Raw genomic sequence first — 22,686 nt, 5'->3', positions numbered from 1 at the left:
CTAAGGATGTTGAACATATCCTTATGTGTTTCTTGGCCATTTGATATTCTTCTGTTGAGAATTCTCTATTTAGATCTGTACCCCATTTTTAATTGTTTGGTTTTGTGATATCTAGTTTCCTGTGTTCTTTATATGTTTTGGAGATCAGCCCTCTGTTGATAGGGGATTGCTAAAGATCTTTTCCCATTCTGTGGGCTGCTGTTTTGTCCTATTGATGGTGTCCTTTGCCTTATAGAAGCTTTCAGTTTCATGAGGTCCCATTTATTAAATGTGCTATTGGTGTTCTGTTCAGGTGTGTTTGAGATTATCTCTCCACGGTCTCTTTTATCAGGTTCTGTGTTATCTGGATTTATATTGAGGTCTTTGACTCACTTGAACTTGAATTTTGTGTAGGATGATAGATATGGATCTATTTGCATTCTTCTATATATTGGCATCCAGTTGGACCAGTACTGTGTGTTGAAGATGCTTTTTTTTTTCCATTGTATAATTTTGGCCTCTTTGTCAAAAATCATGTGTCTATAAGTGTGTGAATTGATATCTGGATCTATGATTCTATTTCATTGACCCACCTGTCTATTTTTATGACAATACCATGCTTTTTTTATTATTAAAGCTCTGTAATAGAGCTTGAAATCGGGGATGGTGGTAACCGCCCCGGGGGGTTCTTCTATTGTACAGAATTGTTTTGGATATCCTGGGCTTTTTGTTTTTCCATATAAAGTTGAGAATTGTTCTTTCAAGGTCTCCAAAGAATTGTTAGGATTTTAATGGGGATTGCATTGAATGTGTAGATTGCTTTTGATAAGATGGTCATTTTTACTATATTAATCTTAACAATCCATGAGCATAGGAGATCTTTCCATCTTCTGATATCTTCTTCATTTCTTTCTTAAAAGAATTAAAGTTCTTGTCATACAGGTCCTTCACTTTCTTAGTTACACCAAGATATTTTATATTATTTGAGGCTATTGTAAAGGGGGTTCATTCTCTGATTTCTTTCTCAGTCTATTCATTGTTTGTATTTAGGAGGTCTACTGACTTGTTGACTTGTGTGTGTATTAATCTTGTATCCAGCCACTTGACTAAAGGTGTTTCTCAGCTGTAGAAGTCGCCTGGTAGGATTTTGGGGGTCACTTATGTATACTAACATATCATCTGTGAAGAGTTGTAATTTGACTTCTTCCTTTCCAGTTTGTATCCCTTTGATCTCCATTTGTTGTCTTATTGCTCTAGTTAGGACTTTGAGTACCATATTGAATAGATAAGAAAAGAGTGGACAGCTTTGTCTTGTTCCTGATTTTCTTGGAATCACTTTGAGTTTTTCTCCATTTAGATGTTGTTGGCTGTTGACTTGCTGTTTATTGCCTATATTATGTTTAGATATGTTCCTGTTAACCCTGATCTCTCCAAGACTTTTATCATGATGGGGTGTTGGATTTTGTCAAAGACTTTTTCAGTATCTAATGAGATGATCATGTGGTTTTTTCTCAATTTGTTTATGTGGTGGATTACATTGGCAGATTTTTGTATGCAGAACCATCCCTCCATCTCTGGGATGAAGCTTACTTGGTCATAGTGGATGATCTTTTTGATGTGTCCTTGGATTCAGTTTGTCAGTATTTTATTGAGTGTTATTGCATCAATGTTCATGAGGGGGTATTGGTCTTTCTTAGTTGCACCTTTGTGTGGTTTGGGTGTCAGGGTGACTGTGGCCTCAAAGAAAGAATGTGGCAATGTTCCTTCTGTTTATATTTTGTGGAATAATTTGAAAAGTATTGGTATTAGCTCTTCTTTGAAAATCTTGTAGAATTCGGCACTAAAATTGTCTGCCCCTAGTACAACAGAGTAGTCAATCATGTTGGTAGAGGTGTGGGTGGGCCAGCCCTGAAGTTGTAAGCATAGGAGAGCTGCCCCCACAACTTGTCTCTCATGACAAGGTATAGGTGGAGTAGAGATGCCCCTGCCTACAACAGATGAGAAAGCTGACCCTCTACCTTACCAGTTGAACACTCAGGAAAATGGGCCCTGCTCCTCACCTAGACAGCACAGTGGAGGTGGCTGTGTAGTTGGAGATAAGGCTGACTCAGGTCAGAAGCTGTGAGCAAAGGAGAGCTGATCTCATTACTCATCTGACCTGTGGCAGTATGGGCAGAGGAGATATGCCTTCCCCTCCCAACCCCAGTTATCAATTCCTGAGACAGGTGGGAGGGGGCTGCCCCTGACTCTCACCAGAGTGATAATGGCCCTGGTAGGTACATTGCAAAACAACAGAGCTGGCCCTGCCATATTGGTGTGGAAGAGCAGACCCTAAGGGTATGAAAGCAGAACCTGATCTACCCCACCATTATTGCTGCCAGAAGTGAATGGGGATTGGGTGGGGGCAATGCTGGGGAGCTCACCCTAGCAGTGAGGACAGAGAAGAACTGGCAGGATGACCAATCCTGTAGCAGCCTGGGCCCAGAACCAGGGTTATGACTTGACCCACACTAACATCCACCCCATCTATAATCTGCTGGAACATGTGAAGGAACCTGACCCACAGACCCAAGGCCGCTGTAGCTCTATAACACAGGGCAACAACAGGATACCCGAGAAGAGCCCCAGTGAGGGCCCAGCTTCAGCAGTATAATAGAAACCAGAGGCCTCGAACCAGACCAGTGACTCTGCAATGAACACTTGTAAGTAAAGATACATGGACAAAGGAGGTATCAATGAAGACTTCCAGTTGCCTCTACTCTAGAGACAGGTAAGAGGAAAATGTTGTGAGTCTTGTAGGCATTTTGACATCAGGACTGGAAGCTTTAAACATGGTGACCTTTGTAGGTATTATGTTCAACCATCCCTCCCACCAGGCTGCAATGCCACAACTGTGGTCATCAGGAGGAATAACCAACAAACTTCTGTCTCTCAACTTTTTCTGGCTTTTGCTTTAAGGCATGCTTAAATAAATTTAGTGGTGGGACACTTAATTGGTTAGCTAGATTCATTTATATGTATTGTACTTTTGATACCTTTGTGGCAATGTCACTTTGTCTAAGAAAAATCAATGCATTTTCTATCTTCTTGAATGACACAAGAAACTTAAATGACTGAATTTTACAAATTCCCCCAAGTTTCAATGCCATATACAGTATGCAATAGCCTTGCTTTTCATCAGCTCTGCAGGCCAGACACTATCATATTTCTTAATAAAGAAAATATTTCATTCTCAAAAAAAAAAATCTGCCCTGGGCTTTTTTGGTTGGGAAACTTTTAATTACTGCTTCTATTTCTTTAGGGGTTATTGGTCTCCTTAAATTGTTTATGTGATCTTGATTTAACAAGCGGTATCTACCAAAAAATTTGTTCGTTTCTTTTAGAGTTTCCAATTTTGTGCTGTACAGGTTTTTGAAGTATGACCTAATGATTCTCTGGATTTCCTGAATCTGTTGTTATGTCCCTGTTTTGTTTCTATCTTTTTTGATTTGAGTATTCTCTCTCTGCCTTTTAGTTATATAGAGATATAGATAGAGTTATATAGATAGTATAAAGGTCTATCTATCCTCTATGCACTTTGTACATATAAAAGTCCCACCCAAGCTCATGGGAACTCATGAACTCTAGACCGACCACTGTGGAGACTCCATGGGCCCGAACTAGGCCCTCTGCATGTGGGAGACATTTGTGTAGCTTTGTCTATCTGAGGGAACCCTGGCAGTAGGACAGGATATATCACTAGTGCGTGAGCTAGTTTGTTGGAGCCCATTCCCTGTGAGGGGGATGTCAAGCTCAGCCTTAGCACAGGGTGAAAGGGGCTTGGTCCTTCCTCAACTTAATGGACCAGTCTTTGTTGACTCCCCATGGGAGCCCTTACCCTCTGGGAGGAGTAAATAGGGGTAAGCTGGGGGGAGGTGAGGGGGACAGGAGGAGGGATGGGAGGGAGAACTGTGATTGGAATATAAAATGAAATTAAAATAAATAAAGTTCTATCATGGAAGCTTTGTTTTCTTTTCTGGCTTATTGAAAACACTCAGATACTTTCTACCTTCTCAGTACTCCCAGGTCCAGTCCAAAAATGAGGCTACTTTTTTCAAATATTCCCATCTGGTTGACAATCCAAAGACCAAATGGAGTGCTCAGCTCTAAAAGGAACATCTACATCACATGTCCTCCCTCCAAGGCTGAGGAATCATTAAAGAAGATGGACAGAAAGAGTGTGAGAGCCATAGGCTGGAGAGAAATGCAAAATGATGGCTTCCAGACATGAACTTACAGCAGCTGTGGGTGTATGCACAGGACCAAGCCAGTCAAACACCCAGCATAGACAGAAGAGGGGTTCACAAAGTCTTACTTCTAGCAAGGGAGCTATGGGTTATTAATGGCTGCAGGGGGAAGCACTCAGTTTCCTTCAGGGATGCAGCCACTTTGAGGCTACCCATGCCCTAATTGGCAGTCTTATACTCAAGTACATACTAGCAGTACTAAATGGACTAGTAGATTTGGAAAGGAGCATGTGAAACTGGGAAGAAAATGTAGTGGTGTAGACCACAATGATGCAGAAACCATAGGAGAGCTGGGTGGACAAGACCCGCTTGAATGCATCAAGAGTAGACTGGTAAGTGCAAATGAAAAAAACGACACCCCCCCCAACAATGCCTGGGGCGGTGGGAGAACTGACCCTGATGGCATCATGCATAGCAGCCAGAGAGCTTCCCCTGCCCCCTATCAACTGCAGCATTTGTGAGAGTGGGCCCTGTACCTCACCTGGCAGTGCAATACAGCCAACCCTGTTGGTAGAGGGGTGGGTGAGCCGATCCTAAAGGGGTGAGTGTGGCAGAGTCGTCCTCACAACTCATCTGTTATGCTGTGGTACAGGCAGGGGTGAGATGGCCCACTTACTGAGAGCCTGTCACCGCCTGTGACAGACAAGGGAGCTGAATTTCCCCTTACCAACTGCTGCACTCAGGAAAGTGGGCCCTGTTCCTCGCCTGAGTCACACAGTAGAGCTGACCCTGATGGCAGAGGCATTTGTGAGATAACCTGAGGGTAGGTGAGTGGACTAACAGGCCACAACCCCCTCATCAGCCATGTAGCGGTAAGATCAAGGGAAAGATGCCCTCCCTGGGTTTCCCCTGCCACCTGGGGTGAGTGAAAGTGCCGACCCTCCCCATTACCAGCTGTAGCACTCGGAAAGTGGACCCTGCACCTCACCTGGGCAACATAATAGAATGACCCTACTGGCAGAGGTGTGGTTGAGCCAGCTCTGAAGTTGTGAGCATGGAGAGCTGCCCCCATCATTTATCTGCCATGTGGCAGCATGGGCAAAGAGAGCTGCCCTTCCCTCATCAACTCTGATGCAGGTGGGAGAGCTGGCCCTGAGGTCATAAGAGCACAAGAGCTGTCCCTGCTCCTCATCAGCTGCAGCACTCAGGAGAGTGGCCCCCACACCTTACCTGCACAGCACAGTAGAGCTAGCGGTGAAGGTGTAGGTGTGGGAAAACTGACCCTGGGGGCATGAAAGCTGGAGAACTGCCCCTGCCCCTTGCTCATCACTGCAAGGGATGAACTAGTCAGAGCAATGCTGGACAGCTCATCTTGGTGCTGGGGACAGGGGAGAGCTAGTGGGCTGACCAACCCTGCAACCGCCCAGACCCAGGACCAGGGTTAAGTGTTGGTCGACCCCAACATCCACCTGATACGTGATCTGAAGACCCAGGGCTACAGGATCTCCACAACACAGGGCAGCAAGAGGATGTCCAGAAAGAGTCCCAGGGTCCTAGAGTCAATAGTGTAGCAGAAACCAGGGGCCTCAAACCAAACCAAGGATTCTTTGCAATGAACACTTGCATGTAAAAATGTATGGATAAAAGGGTTTACTGCATGACTCACTCACTGTATCACACTGAAGCTTCCATAATGAGATTTTTCCCTTTGTAAAATTTTATTTTGTTTTTATTGGGGATGTGTGCAGGGGCAGAGGGCAGATGCCAGAAGACAGGAGATGGGTGGGGTTGGGATGAATGATGTGAAAGACACAAAGAATAAATTAAAAAGAAAGTTAAAAAAAGAAAACTTGGGCAAAAGCTAAAATATTGTCTGCTCAATGACTACAAAAGGTACAATCAACAAGCTGCTGCTGTCCACTGTCACCTTTACTGGAGCTATCATGGTTGTTGTGATGTACTACAAATGCTTCTTAAATCCTTGAATTTCCTGGAGAGAAGGGGTTGTAAATCAGAATCTTGACCCTGAATGAACTATGGTAGGGATACTATATTGACTCCATGGCCAAGCATTCAAGAATGCATTGTATAGCCAAACCACAGGTGGGAGGGTGGTGGAAAAACACACAAATATAAAGTAACAGTGACAAGACCAGTATGATATACCAAGGTAATAAGAAGCATTTATGACTCCTTCAAACATGCATTTATTACAACATTAATAGCTTCTAAACTACAAAAATAAAAGATAGTGGTGGAGATAAGGGATGGATTAGAGAGAAGAGAATAGAGGGTAGATTTGATTAAACTATATTATAAACCCATATGAAAGTCTCAACTAATAAAAAGAAATACAACCACATAGGTATTCTCTACATGGAGAAAGATGGAGTCCAGGGAGAGGGAACACAGAGGCTGTGTTCTTTCTAAGGCTTTGCTCTTTGGAGATACTAAAAGCTACAGTTTATTGACAACCTCCACATAAGGCACTCACATGAAAATGCATAAAATAGATTTTTTTTTTACAAATTTACTTTTATTCTATCTTGAAGTACAGGTGCCATGTCCTAACTGTGTTTAAAGTAAAAGCCAAGTTACTGTTAGAGGGAGCCATAGAATATGCTTTCAAGTTAAAAAGCATGCTCAAAAACTATACAGGCAACAGAAGTTACCATGGACATCAGATCTGACTATTAGCATGAAATAGAACCACCGCCTGCACTGAAAGTGGTTCACTCTTTCAGATTATATTGGTACCCAAATTGAATCCTAATGCTGTGTTTCAAGGCCTTTAAGACAAAATTAAGATTTCCAAAGGGAAAATTATTCTGCAAAAGCCCGTCGCCATTTTTTATTGTTGTTGTTTTGAGACAGGGTTTCTCTGTGTAGCCCTGGCTGTCCTGGAACTCAGTCTGTAGACCAGGCCGGCTCAGAACTCAGAGATCTGTATCCTTCAGCCTGCATCAGCCTCCCAAGTGCTGGACTCAGAGGTGTGCACCACCACTGCCTGGCTTATCGCCTTTTTGTTATACATGATAAACTTCAACTTACTTACTCAGTGTAGATGGCTCGCCCTGTGCCATGGATAGTGTGCTTATGAATAAACCCTCATCTCTACTCACTCAAGATGATGATCCTGCTGGGATGCCAGCAGCCTTTCATGTGTGTGATCAATGAATCACTTAAACAATGTTTCAGGCACTTGCCGAGTCCGGGGCTTCCATGATGGCGCACGGAAAAAATAACATCTGAAGAACATTGTTAGCAGTTCACAGGGGCACAAAGAACAGAACTCTCCTGCTGTCCTGAGCGCAGCTTTAAATCTCTTTCCTCAGTTTAAAAGCACATTGTCACCATCTAGCTGAGCTATTGTGAAGGTTTTTGTTGTCTCACTTAGTTTTATTCAAGAAGTCGTCGTTGTGTGGCCATTTCGTGCCAAGCACTCCATTTCTGTTAGTGTCACAGATAACTGCTATGGTGATTTCAATGACCTATGAGACTGCAGCTAGCTCCTAATTTAGCAGCTGGGATGCTCCTCAGACACCCATTCACTTGTCCCGTTGGATCTTTCCCAGGACCTGCTCTGAGCCCGCTTTCCCAGCCTGTATCTTTGGCAAGGATTCAGTCTCCCTTCTGCCACTCCGCCTGGGTCCCAGCGTGGGAAGCATGCGATGGAAGAGTCGCACCCAAATAGGCAGGGCTCCCATCATCTAAACCGCACTTTTAAAACTCCTGGCACAGAAGGCATGGTGGGCTGAGGACCTGGGGACAGACACAAGGCAGGTCTGCAGCACCGAAAGTGGCAGACAGGACTTCAGATGTTTCAGAATGCTCACATAAGCACCACTGTGTTCTCTCACAAGGAGCACAGTAGTCCCTCAAAGCCACCTCCCTCAGCCTGGGGAAGGGTGGGGCGGGAAGGCTGGAAGATCTGAAGGACCACAGGGGCTTTCCTCTTGGAAACCGAGCTCACTGTTCCTCGGCCATCATCACCCATCCCTTTCTTCTGGGTCTCATTGTCTCCACATTCACTTCTGACCAAGGAACACCATTAATTTTCTGTGATCTACATTCCAAATGACATCACTCCGGTCCTTTGAAATTCAAAGAAGCTGGATTAATGAACCACAAACTTCAAGCAAATTGGCTACGCAATCCATCACATCTGACCGCAGCTTTGCTGCTGCCTCGAACTCCAAAGGATGGCAGAAATTTCCCAGGCTGCTTCTGAAAAGGAACACAGAGGCCTAAAGAGGGTAGCCCATGTTGCCTTCATCCTTTCTTGAGATGTTATGCGTCCTCTGTGGGCTGGAAATTAAATGGTCCCATTCTCCACCTGGCATTTTATTGATATAAATTTAACCTGTGCAAAGGCTATATTAAGCTCCAATCTCTTCCAAAATAATATACATTTGATTCCTCATTCCACCCATCTTTTGAAAATATCCCTCTTGGCAGCTTTTCAGAAACACTCAATGAACTGCAAACTTTGTTAGATTTTGTTAAAGTATTAAGAACACTGCTTGCCCACATATTCAGCAGAGGCCCTTTTAGCCTGTCTCGCTTCTCCAAAAGCCTTTCTCTAATGTCAGAACCACAAAATCCAGGAGCAGTGCCTGGGCACAGCCATTCACCTTTCTTTCTGCTGTAAAAAATGACATTAACATTCATGTATAAAAAATATATATCAAACTAATTACCTCCTTTTCCTCCAAAGTAAAAGACAATCTAACACCATTCTTTTGGACATAATGCCATTTATTTCACATAAGGGGGTTTTGTGAGCTCAGAAAAAGATGGCTTTTAATATGTGTGAATCAAAATCCAGATTAGCTAATTAACTGATATGTCTGAGAATAAAATATAAAGAATCAGTGTACTGGGAAACGGCTGAAGGCGAGGAGAAATGTCAGGCCAGGTGAGACTAGCCCATGAGATTCAAAACTTTCTCTGCCAATGAAACAAAGAGGCTTTATTTTTTTATTTATTATCATTATTTCCTTTGCAAATATACACCACAATAAAGTTTTGGTTAGCAAACTATAACAAGAAATGCATCATGGCTGGGTACTTAAATCTACTGGCACAGTAAAGGTAACTTGTTTAAATGTCCAAAGTGGTTTGTTTGGGTCTTTTTTTAGTCGCAGTGTCCTGTCCTCTTATACAAAGTACATTTTATATTAGTTTCTCATTGAGCTCTCTTATGAACAATTTATTTGCTGAAGTAATAATGATTTGATAAATTGCTGTGTGTTAACTGTCCCTTGACTAAATTGTCCCAAAGCTGTGCTAGCTATTCCTGGCAGTGATGTCTGACTTAAGTTCTCTATTTCCCCACTCTTCTGTAAACCCTGGAAGTCTGAGTCTCACAAAAGAATGTGATGTTGCATGGACCATAAGAGTGTCATTTCTAACGATGGCAGATCTACCTCTCCAAGGCCCCAAGCCTTAGCCATACTTGCCTAAGACATTCATCATGTAGTGTTTGCCCAGTTGTTTTTTGCAGGAAGAGAGAAGAGTAGGGATCACTTCTTTAGCAGTGAGTAACCCTGAGGGTGTGATAGGGAAACCCAGCCCTAAAGGATCCTGTCTTGACAAACAGAGGAAGACAGGAAATAAAATCACCAAATGGAGTTTTCTACTGTGTCCTCATGGAAAATCTGGATAAGTAAAATAATAAAATTATAGAAAAAGTCCAGGCTGGGGCCAGCAAGATGGTTGGGAGGAGCAGTCATACCTCTGAGTCTAATGACCTGAATTTGATCCCCAGAACCCACATGGAGGAAAGGGAGAACTGGCTCCTCCAAGTTGCCCTGTGACCTCCACACATGTGACAAGGCACAAATGCACAAATGCACGCATGCACACACACACACACACACACACACACACACACACACTAAATAAATGTAAAAAAAAAAGTAAAAGAAAAAAGTCTGGAGACTTGGTAACAGTGATATCATTGAAGGATACCTGATAATACTTCAAAATAAATCAATCTATTAAATCACCTACTTCTGTAATGCTAGAACTTTCTCTCTGCCTTTTAGTAAGAGATTGCGTGCCCTTATTTGGGGTACATAGTGGTTGTCTCTCATGGTTCAGCTGTCCTGATTTCCAATCATTGGTTCCCAGCATGAAGCAAGCAAGTGTGGCACATGCCATTATCTCAAGGTCATTACTCAGAATTTCAGTGTTGTCCATGAGTTAGGACTTGGAAAGTGATTCTTTATGAAACTGAATCTTTCAAAATGTTAAAACTAAACGTCATAAATTTTCATCTATGAAGAATTTTTTTAAACACCTAGATCTAATCAAACCCCTCTCCCTAATTGTCTTCTCTTACAGGAGAGTAGGAAGTCCCATAGATTGCAGGCATAGAGATGGGTGAGCCAAATACGATGTACCAACTTGTTCTGGTCTGAAGAATCTGAAGCAAAGAACCCTGTTCTGAGATAATCACAGAAGGGTCAACCTGGGAGCCCTGCAACTCCATGCAGCGGTTTCCTTTCTTCCTCTCATTCTTTCTTCCTTCCTTCTCTTTCTTTCTTCCTTCCTTTCTTCCTCTCATTCTTACTTCCTTCCTTCTTCTCTTTCTTTCTTCCTTTCTTTCTCTCTTTCTTCCTCCCTATCTTCATTCCTTCCTTGTTTTTTATTTCTTCTGTGTGTTTAGACAGTCTCATGAATCCCAGGCTGGCTTCAAATCTGTTGTGTAGCCAAAGACGAACTGAACTTGTACTTCTGATCCTCCCGCTTCTACCTCCTTAGTGTTGGAATCACAAGCCTTCACTACTGTGAGCAGGGTTTACTGCATACTAAGCAAACACTACTAACTGTGCTACATCCCCAGCTCTCAAGCTGTTTAATTTTCATCTGCCAAAGGTATCTACAGATGTATTCTCAAATGAGTAACATGATGTTTGGAATTTCCCTTATAACACCCTATCCTCTTCCAAGATAGATAGAAAATAGATTGATGGGTGGATGGATGGATGGTTGCTAAATATTTACTTACATGTATAATATGTTTTAGAATGGCATGATATTCACAAATATCAAAGCTAGGAAAGGTAACTGAGTTTTATTACATTATCATTTCCTTTATCTTTTTTAAGTCATACTTTTTGACAAGTAAGTCTTAGTCAAATTTTAGGTTGATGAATTTTCAGACCATTATTGTAACTAACACATTAAAATGCCATGTTCCCTGGGGTGGGAAGCCAGATAACATCAGGTAAGTCTAGACACCCATGATGGGGAATGTTCTTCTGTATATGTTTGTCTTATTGGTTGATGAATAAAACACTGTTTGGCCAGGCAGGAAGTGACGTAGCATGGCAGATACTGCCACTAGCTAACCATAGAGATTGGAAGGTCTGTACAGTCAGGCAGGAAGTGATGTAGCTGGGCAGAATCAGAATATAAGCAGGGACAAACAGGAAATCTCTCTCTTCTCTACAGAGATGTAGCAGGCAAAGGAGATGCAGGTCTGGCATTCCCAGTAAGCCAAGGCCATGTGGAAACACTTAGATTGATAGAAATGGGTTAATATTTAAGACAGAGCTAGCCGATAAGAAATGTTAGTAACTGGCCAATAGTTTCATAATTAATACAGAGTCTCTGTGTGCTACTTGGGGTTGACATGGCTCTGGGACCAGGCTGGCAGGGAAGTGCTTGCAACACACCCATCAACACCTTCTCCCCACCCAGCCCAGCAGCTCTGTGCAGTCATCATGGTCAACCATTTCTAGCACAGCCTTTGACACTTACATTCATTTCTTTTCATTTAATCAGTCTTGCAAAATCTTGTTTTACTGTGAGTATCTCATTTGGAAGCCAAGCCAGTATGTCATTTTGATTTTGTACCAAATCTCAAGTCTTTTTAATTAGTGTATAAATACAGCATCCATTATTATTACCAAAGTAGGTGGAAATTGATACAATAAGACTGCTCACGTTTTTTGACTCAGATCCTTTACTCTTCCAAATTAGTGGAACAGTGCTGAGGCTATTTTTAGAATCCCTTGTTACTTCCAAATAAAGTGTTTTGGCTCTTTAATCATTTGCATCTGGCAAGACAGCACAGTGCCTGGAAATCAGGAAACAGGAGCCTGAGCTGCAGATTCCACCAGCCAAGAGTGTATGGATTGGGAGAGACTCTCCCCTGAGTCTTGGTACCCCATGTAGGAAACAGGGATGCTTGTACTGGTCACTTTACAGGGCTTCTAGAATTATACCTGCCCTTAACATACAGGGGTCAAACAAAAACCATGTAGGAACCAGAGGCGTCAAGAACACCAGACCAGAGGAAACCCCACGGAACCAACTACCCTGGGCTCACAGGGGCTCACAGAGACTGACCTGACAAGCAGGGAGCCTGCATGGGACTGACCTAGACCCTCTGCATGTATGTGACAGTTATGTGATGTGGTCTTTTTGTGAGACTCCTAACAGTGAGAGCTCTCTCTGATTCTGTTGCCTGCTCTTGGGACTTATTCCTCCTACCAGATTGCCTCATGCAGACTTAATAGAAAAGGAGGTGCCTCGTCTCACCACAACCTGATATACCGTGGCTGGCTGATATTCATGGGAGGCCCAGCCATATTTGAAGAGAAACAGTAGAAGGAGTAGATAGGGAAGGTGGGGAGGGGGAGCTAGAAGGAGAGGACAGAGGGGAAATTTTGGTTGGGATTCAAACAAACAAACAAAAAGACACATGGGAAATGATGTTTAAGATTTTTGAAAGGTAGTAGTGCACAAATGGACTTTGGGAGCCCATTCCCCCATGGAAGGATACTCTCTCAGCCTAGATACATGGGGGAGGGAGTAGGCCCAGCCCCAAATGAGGTTACAGACATGGATGATCCCGTGGAAGGCCTTGCCCTCCCTGGGGAGTGGACAGAGGATGGGGTGGGAACTTGGTGGGGGGCCTGAGAGGATGGGAGGGAGAAAAAACTGGGGGGTGATATGTAAAATAAGATTGTTTCTAATTTAAATTAAAATAAAAAATTTTTGAAAGGTAGAAGTAAGTTCAAGACACTATATCCTGAGAGAAGCCCCTGCCTAGGCCACCTTTGTGACACACATTTGGAAACTGAAGGCCTGTCCATTTACACTCATATCTCAAAACCAAAATGCAGTACAAGTTCAATAACAAGATGCTAGGTTTTTACAGTGGTTCATAGCTCACCTTGCCTGAGGCAGCAACAGAGGTTTTTCAACATGACACTATTTCTCGCCAATATATCCCCACCCCACTGCTGGTGATATTGGCTCACTGGAGCATTGTGATTCAGAATCGGGGCACTGCCTGTTTCTGCAGCAGGGCATATCAAAATCTTCCAGAGGTTCTTGTGTGCGTGCATGCGTGTGTGGTATATGTGTGCATGTTTCTGCAGATGTACACACTGGTATATGTACATGCAAAAGCCAGAGGACGATAGTGGGCATCTTTTATTGCTGTCCACATTTTCTTCCTGTGAGATAGGTTCTCTCACTGATCCTGAAGGTCACAGTTTGGCCTAAGACTGGCAATGAGTCTCAGGGATCTATCTGTCTCCAGCCCCAAATGCTGGGGTTATAGCCACATGGGACCAGATCTAGCTTCTCCATAGGTGCTGAGGATCTGAACTCAGGTCCTCTTGCTTTTATAACAAGATCTCTCACCCCTCGGGAACATCTCTCTGGTATCCCTGTATTGTGTAGCACTATAAACTGCTGCAGACTGTCATGGGAATGTGATGAGCCCCTTATGACTTCACCAAACATAGGAAGGTAACATTTTCAGTCAACAGGCAGAAACAGCCACTCTGTGACAGTTCACCATGGACAACAAAAACCCAATGGTCCAGCCACAGACAGGAAAGGTGGTATGGAACTGAGTAGAAGAACATCTACATCATCACTAACATCTTGAAAGTAGTAGCTAGGAGAATTTGTGTTCAGAACCAGTGTCAATGGCAGCCTCCCAACAGGGGTGAGCCACTTGTTTCCCTTGGAAAACTGATGTCCTAATAATACAGTGGGTAGGCAGAGTTTCCAGGGGACACATCTAAAATTATGTCAGTGCCTCAGGGGTCACATATGCTGATGACACCCGTCTTAGCTGACACTTCTGTTTTCCCACCTATAAGGCACCTCCACTGCCCCGAGAGCCTCTGTCCACCCCTTGCTCGGGCTTCCAGCATCTGCATTTCTCCTTTCCAGCATGTCTGATAGTGTGAGGACACTGTGGTCTGAGAATTCTGCTTCCACATACATGATTCTGACTTTCCATTAATGTCTAATACCTGGACTGAACTTTATCCCTTTTTCCCCTTCCCATTACTGTTCTGAATTAGACCTAGAAAATCCCAAGGACCATTTGTGTCAATTAGTAGATGTCTGTGCACATCCCAATCACCTAGCTCATCACTCCCAACTACAATGTTAACAGCTCCAAATATTTCCCTTTCTCCCATGGATTCTCAGTACACACTATGCATTGTTGAAAATACACTATGGTGACAGCTGGGATCTGAGCACATGAGAGACTCTGGGTTCCACAGTGTCAGATGGGTGATGGACTGGCCCAAAAATAGAGCCCATCTGATAACCTGGAATGAAATGCCCCTGACAGCTGATGCTTGTCTGTCCCTCTAGTGCAGCACACTGTGGGCTCAGTAGAGCAGAATGGAAATGATCAGTCAGAAAGTTCACTCTGAATTGAAGGGATCCTTCTGCACTGCCCTAGCACCCAAACCCGTATGACCTAGAGAAGGCCCAAAGCAAGCTGCTGACCCTTTAGTGGGTGTGTAAGTCTCTCATCTTTTCACCGTGACAAAATATCCATCATGGCAGGGAAAGCATGGCAGAGCCTATGGCAGCAGAAACGGAGGGCAGAGGCAGCTCACTTCTTGGTGGATCATGAAGTGGAGAACACTGGGCTGAAACTAGAGAAGAATGTAACAGTCAAGGCAAAACCTCCCGTGTTCCAAGTCTGCTTTCAAGGCCACAAGCCCCAAAGGGTCCATAATCTCTTAAGATAGCACTGCCACATAAAGATGGAGTACTCAAACAGTGAGCCTGTGGATGGGAGAATTGCATATCCAGACTGTCATAGCAGAGGACCAATGGGAAGGAAGCACAGGGAATAACAAATTAACAGGAGCACAAAGAGAAGCTACGGGGGCGGTCGCCTCACACTCGGATTCTGCGCACTCGCCTGTCCACTCTCACTTGAGAATGCCGGTAGAAACTAGCAAAGCTGATGTGATGACCTTGGCATCACAGGACACCATGCACTCAGCAGAGGTGGCTAGCGAATACTTTCTGCCTTAATCAGTTCCAAAGAAGACACAGTCATCCCTCCATACCTACAGGTTCCATAACTGTGCTGTCAACCAAGCTCAGTTTAAAAAAAAAAAAAAACACTTGTCTCTGTGCATTTTGCTTGTTGTTCTCTAAATAATATAGTATGAAATGATTTGCATAGCATTTACATAGTGTTAGAAGATAGTTTAGAGTGTGTGGGAGGGTGTGTGCAGGCTGTATGCAAATACTAAGTATTTTCTACAAGGAGCATAAGCATCTGCATATTTTGGTATTTTCAGGGCTCTTGGATCCATTCCTTTGTAGATGCCAAGGAATGGCAGTAGACTCTGTGGAGATATTAGTTATAATTTCAACCAAGGCAAAAATGCCAAATAAAACTCCCCCAGGTGCATTTTTGTTTTCCCTCCCCTCAACACTTCTGTTCCCACCCCCCAACCTACTCCCCCTCTGTTTCTGTTTAGGAAAGGGCAGGTCTCCCTTTCAACAAATCGTGGTGTATCAAGTTGCAGTGAGACTAAGCACCTCCCATGTATTAAGGCTGGGCAAGGCAACCCAATATGAAGAATAGAATTCCAAAGGCCTGAAAAAGAATTGGGAGACAGCCCCTGCTCCCAATGTCAGGAGTCCCTGTAGGTGGAAGTTTCCTGTCTTGGAGCAGTTTGCTCTCAAATACCCAGCAGTTTCCTCCCAAATTACCATACAGATGGCTTAATATTACTTGTAAATGCTAGACCAATATCAGGCTTATTATTAACTAACTCTGAAAATTTTAAATTAACCCATATTCCTTATTTATGCTCTGTCATGTGGTGGTACCTTTTCTCAGTACAGTGCACCCATCTTGCTCTCTTTGTGTTTGGCCAGTGTCTCCTGATTCCACCCTTCTCCTTCCCATCATCCTTAGTTTGGTCACTCCACCTATACGTCTTGTCTAGCTACTGGCCAATCAGCATTTTATTATAGCAATTCAAGTGACAAATCTTTACAGTGTACAGATCATTCCACAGCATTTCCCCCTTTTTGTCTAATTAAAAAGGAATGTTTTAACTTAACATAGTAAGATTATATACAACAAAAACAGTTATCAAGTAAAAATTAGTTACAATATCCAGTCCATTTGTATTAGGAAAAATTAAAGAAAATATTTTATCATCTATCTTTTTGAGTCAAAAGTTTTGTATCTAATTTACCTTTTATCAGAACTAAGGAAAACTATCTAGTCTTTAACTCTACCAAAGATCCCAGATGAAATGTTACCTAATGACAGGGACCTCAAGCTGCCTGGACAGCCACCCAAAGTTCCTCTGTAACATTGGGCGTCCAACTCTAGCCTACAGGCCTAGAATATCTGACAGACTTTCCTGTGAAGCAGGGCTAATGGAGTATTTCCTCTGAATTTGTCAAATGCTAATGGACTAGACATTATTAATATAATTATTGCCTATGTATATTTACATATAGTTATTATACTAATTGTATATAGTTTTTCTGTTAGTTAAAACCTTTGCTTTTTGTCTAAAAAGGGGGAAATGTGATATTTTGTTTGTGTTATGACAAATAAAGCTTGCCTGGAGATCAAAGAGCAGAGTTAGCCACCAGTTAACCATAGAGGTCTGGAGGTCTGTACAGAGAAGACATGGGAAGTGACAGCATAGGATGGAGAGAGGAAGTGATAAGGTGGGGAATAGAAAGGATCTCGCCTTTTGGGTCAGAGAATTGGAAGAGGTAAGGAATAACTGTGGCTGCTCCTTTGCTTCTCTGGTCTTTCAGCTCCTACCTCAATACCTGACTCCGGGTTTTTATTGATAGGACCAATTAGGATCGGGCTTCAAGTCCCACAACAGGATCAAGCTACACAGCTGTAGCATGCATGCAGAGAGCCTAGGTCAGCCCCACCGAGGCTCCCTCACTGTCAGGTGAGTCTCTGTGTTGCATTTTTAGAAGTTTTCCTCCAGAGATAAAAAGCTCATGGGAGTCACATGACTGCTGACTTACATCATCTGGCCACAGCCTTCCCATCTTCCACTCCCCAGGCCCCATAATATGGCTGCCGTCATGTTCCACACCATTTCCCTACTTCTTCCCTTCTGCTGGGCATCCTGCTCCTCTGTGCTCTTCATGGTGGCAGAAACCTATGGGAAACAGTCACTTTCAACCAGGTCATTCCCAAAACCAAGTTTGTCCTTTGTCTTCCTGTGCACCTGAACAGTGGCTTGGAAAGTCACCATGAGTTAGACTGAAGCAGGCATCATCTGATTTGGAGGAGGAGAGAGCAACATGACTCAGACAACCGGCTGCCAATCCTAAATCTGGGGGCAACTTGGGGGAGGGGTGTCAGACAATGTTGACAGATTAATGTGTCTATGTACTGGCAGACACAGAGATATAATCTGGGTAGAACAATTTTTACCCAGCTTGCAGTGGTCTCTAGGAGTAACACCATTGTGTCATCTAATTATAATTAATACTTGATTGTTCTAGAACATGTCTGTGTAAGTGTCTTGCCTAGATGACTGGAGAAGACAGACAAACAAGATTCACCACTAAAGGACATGGCATTCACAAGCCAGGAAAAACATCTCATGGTTAGGTAAAACCAAATGTCAAGTCATGTTCTGCTACTTTTATCAATTTGACACAAACTTTGAGTCACCAGGGAAGAGGGACCCTCAACTGAGTAATTGCCTTCTTTGGCTTGGCCTTGGACAGTGTACGTCATTTCTTGATTAATGGTTGATGTAAACTGGGGGACATGCCACACCTAGGTGACCCTGAGTTATAGAAAGAAGCAGGCTGAGCAAGCAGCATTCCTCCATATAGACTGAGCTTCAGTTCCTGGCTCCATCCCTGGTTAGGGTTTGAGTTTCTACTGCAGCATCTTTCTACAATGGACGTATGTAGCCTGCAAGCCCAACAAACCCCCTTCTTCCCCAAGCTGGTTTTGGTCAGTATTTTAGCACAGCAACAGGAAATACACTAGGACACCTGAGGTCCGAAAAGGTCATTGGGAGGTCAGTGTGGACCACATAAAAGTGCAATCAGAGTTAGAGTTTACACAGACATCAGTTATTTAGTTACATGTGCCAGGCCTGAAATCAAATTATTCACGAGCCTTTGCTCTCCGTTTCACACGTGAGTAAGAGAGGTTAAGATCAAGTTTAGGAAGGAGACGGGGGCTCAACCCTGGCCCATACCCATCATGGAACCCGCAGCAGGAATGAGAGAAGCCATGATTGGGGCAGGGTGGCTCCGGACTCCTGTGATGGGAGGGCCTAGGGTTCTGGGGCCTGGAGTCAGATTTCCGGACAAGACCAGCAAAGAATACTTGAAAGAAATGGAGGCTGCGATGACTTTGTTTAAGCAGGAAGTACCAGGTGTTCGGGTGACCGGAATCCCAACTATTGTGCCTGCAGTGCCCACGGTCCTAGCAGCTCCCGTGATCTGCGCAGTTATCACCACCAAACATGTACCAGCAAGTCCAACAGACCCTGGAGGCCCAGGCAGCGGCTGTAGCCACAGTAGTTCCTCCCGTGGTGGAAGCTCCTCCTTTTGTAGGTCCAGTTCGCTTTGACCCGACTGATCGCAGTACCTGGAGAGCCCTGAGACTTGAGAAACCATGTTCCTGAGGCGAGCAGCTGTGTGTCCCTCAGAGGATCCTGGATGTGGTCCACAAGAATCAGAAGGAAAAGAAAAAGGTGAGCCTCCGGGAGGCTCTGTATGTTGACACCTGCTTCCCACAGTTGTTGATGGGTGAATGCTAGCTGTCTTCTTACCTGTCCCAAAACCAGTTCCAATAAATTTACCTTCATTTCAAAGAAAATAAATTTTTTAGGCTTCATGCAGCCTCAGCTGGTGTTCAGTGCAAGCCTCCAGCCTGCCCCTAAAAGTCCAGGAAGCCTCATTCCTACCTGTCTGTCTCTGTCTCTCTCCAAACTCCTGCCTGCTCAGAAAAATCTCTGAATAAAGGAAAGGTGCTAAAAAGCTGAGTCCTGCATCCTTGGAGCTATTGAAGCTCCTCCCCCTGAAGTTGCCTGTTTCCCCAGCCCCTGCCTAAGCCCTCACTCAGCTTTTGACCACACTTTGGCACAAACTCAGCTTGTGATGGAAACATCATCCCCCCTTCTCAAAAGTCTATAAAACTTTCCTGTCCTGGCTCAGTGTGAGACTTCTCTGACCTTGATCTCTGGGACCAGAGAACCCAACCAGAAGCCGCTTTGCTCAATATGCCTATTGTCACACTTCTTCAACTCAGCTTGATTTGGCTTATGTGTTAGTGGAGAAATTCACTATGAGGATCAGAAACCTATTAGCTATTTCTGTTTCTTAACCACAGTTTTATTAGTGAGCCTCTCTGTGGTATTAGGCAGCCTGCAAGAAGCAGGGGAGAGGGAAGGGGCAGCAAGAGTAGAGGTTAAGTACAGACAAGGCTAAACACAGGAACGGGGAGAGGCACACAGGCTAAGATGTTGGCTAGAGCTTCCTTCCCCGCCAAATATTTACACAATTTCCCCCACACTATTGTGGCTTGGATAAGAATGCCACCCCCACCCCCAAGCTCATAGATTTGAATGCTTGGTCACCAAGGAGTAGCACTATTACCAGGTGTGGCCTTGTTGGAATAGGTATGGCCTTGTTGGAGGAAATGTGTTATTGGAGACAGGCTTTGAGGTTTCAAATGCTCAAGCCAAGCTATCTCTCTTCCTGCTGCCTACAGATCAAGACATAGATATCAGCTATCTCTCCAGTGCTGTGCTTGCCTGCATGCTGCCATGCTCCCTGCTATGATGATAATGGACTAAACCTCTGAGTTATAAGCAAGCCCCACTTAAATCCTTTCTTTTATAAGAGTTGCCATGGTCATGGCATCCCTTCCCATCAATAATGTTCTACCCAAAGTCTGGATCCCCAAATTACCACCAAATCTGATGCAAAAGCATCTTTATTGCAAGTTAATTCAGGCCTCTCCATCCATCCAAAGCAGCAGCAGCAGAGAAGAGACCCCACTAGGCTCTGGGAGGGGTTTTTAGAGTGAAGAAGGCTTAAGGAATGCCAAGTCTACAGGCTTATGATTGGCTGCCCACTCCCAATGGGATGAGGGGGCTTACCAAGCTTACAAGCTTGAGATTGGCTGTCCAATCGGGTAAGGGGAATGTCAAGTCTACAGGCTTTGGATTGGCTGTCCACTCTGGGCTAAGGTCCAAAAAAGGTCATGGTACACCTCTAGGCTATGGGTTACTACTTACCTAGGCTTAAGATCTATGGGGAATCATGCCTCTAGACTAGAAGTTATTACTTCCCTACTCAGGCATTGGTTGGTTTTTCCTGCTCAGGGATTGGTAAGTTTTATGTCAGGGGCAAAGATGGCTCTGATTTCAGGGCCAAACTGTTTCTTCCTCTGGTCCTTTTAAGGTTTTAGGCTCCTATTTTAGGGTCACAGTGAATTTCTTTAACAGGTTTCTGATCCTAAGGACGAAGTGTGTTCTTTTGGCTCTGGTTTTGGAGTCAGGGTGTTTTTCTCTGACTTGGGTCCAGGGATAATGTGTTTCTTTTGCTGTCTCAGGTCCCAAATCCAGGGTGGTATGTTTCTTTCACTGGCTCTGGGCTCAGAGCTAAGGAAGCTCAGGAAATGTGCTAGGGCTATGGATCACAGATCTGCCAGGGGCCTGATTCTCTCAATAAAACACTGACTAAGATAACTACATTTCCATATATCTCTGAAGAACAGGTAAGTATGTATCACAAATACCAATAAGTAGCCAATTAAATGGCAGGGACAGATCTGGAGAGCATTGGAGCCGGGAGAATCCAATTCTTGCCATTCTTCTTATCTCATTGCTTCCTATTCCCAAGGATGGAACTGAGCTGGGAGTCACATAAGCAACTCAAAGGCTTACCCAGATTACCATAGATCACTAAGAAGTCTGTACCTGCAGTGCCTTCTCTTCCAGGCCGTGCTCTGCTGAATACATCAAGAAAGAGAGGCACCAGGGAGCATATGAAGATTTAGGATGACCAATAGAGAGGCAAGACTGCTAGGAAACAGATGTGGCCTCTAGAAAAGAAATGGAAAATAGCATTAAAGACTAGACTTGAAGAGACCACAGTATGACCCAAGCAATAAGTTCTAGAGATGTCTTAAAATGTGAAAGCATTAGAGAACTGGGTGATTTGTGTTCTGGAAGAGACGTGTGTAGTGTGAACTGTCAACCTTCCTGTTGATGCATCTTTGGCCTGGGTATTGATGTTGGGATCCCAAACTCCAAGAGCAGGACATTTGCCCCACCCTCTCCTCCTGGCTAGTTCATTTGGAGTTCACAGCTGTTGTCTACTGATGCACTTTTTCAGCTTTCGTTTTTGAGACAGAGTCTCTTTATGTCACCCAGGCTGCCTCCATCTTGCAGTCCTTCTGTCTCAGCCTCCCAGCCACTGTGGTTGAGGGTACCGACCACCTTCCAGCTGTATGCATTATTGTATATACAATGCATTCCTCAAGTTTTGGTAAAACCCATACAAATTTTCAAAATAAGTCTAATGCTGTTCAGTGTTTAATTGATTCAGCTACAGATGGAAATAAGTTTTCCTGGGGACATCATCTTTAGGCTGCTCTATATTGAAGATTTCACAAGCATTGATTTTTTTTTTTCTGTTGTTAGAATAGATTCCTTAGGAACCCACTGTGCACTGGCAAGACACTGTATGCAATAGCAGGTAAACAAATGTACTGACTCCTGACCACAAGGGGTGCCTTAAAGGACACTGCCTTGACCTCTCTCATTCTGTTTCCCACCTGATGAAGACATATCCAGAACATTGCCTGCCCCACCTACAACATTCTGGCTACCTAATCCCCCTTCCTAATAAAAACCGCAGGCGTTCTTTAGTCAACTCATATGACCCACCTGATCCTTCATTGCCCCTTATACCTTACCTTGAGCAGGAAGTACACATCTAAGAATGTTTATATATGTGCTGGGTTGACGATTCAGCCTTCCTATGACACTAGCACTAATAAAATAACTAGAAAACACAAAATTAAGTAGAAGTAACATGTTCTGGTGAGCTGCAGAACAGTGGAGGGCTGTAGTTCATAAGTACTCATTATATGCTTTGTTAAGGACAAGAGGAAAGATGTTTGGGCTGTAGGGATGGCTCTGTGTGTAATGGTGAT

Source organism: Phodopus roborovskii, unplaced genomic scaffold, assembly GCF_943737965.1.
Source record: "Phodopus roborovskii unplaced genomic scaffold, PHOROB, whole genome shotgun sequence".
NCBI lineage: Eukaryota > Metazoa > Chordata > Mammalia > Rodentia > Cricetidae > Phodopus > Phodopus roborovskii.
The sequence above is the reverse complement of the archived record's forward strand: the minus strand, read 5'-3'. Positions refer to the sequence as shown.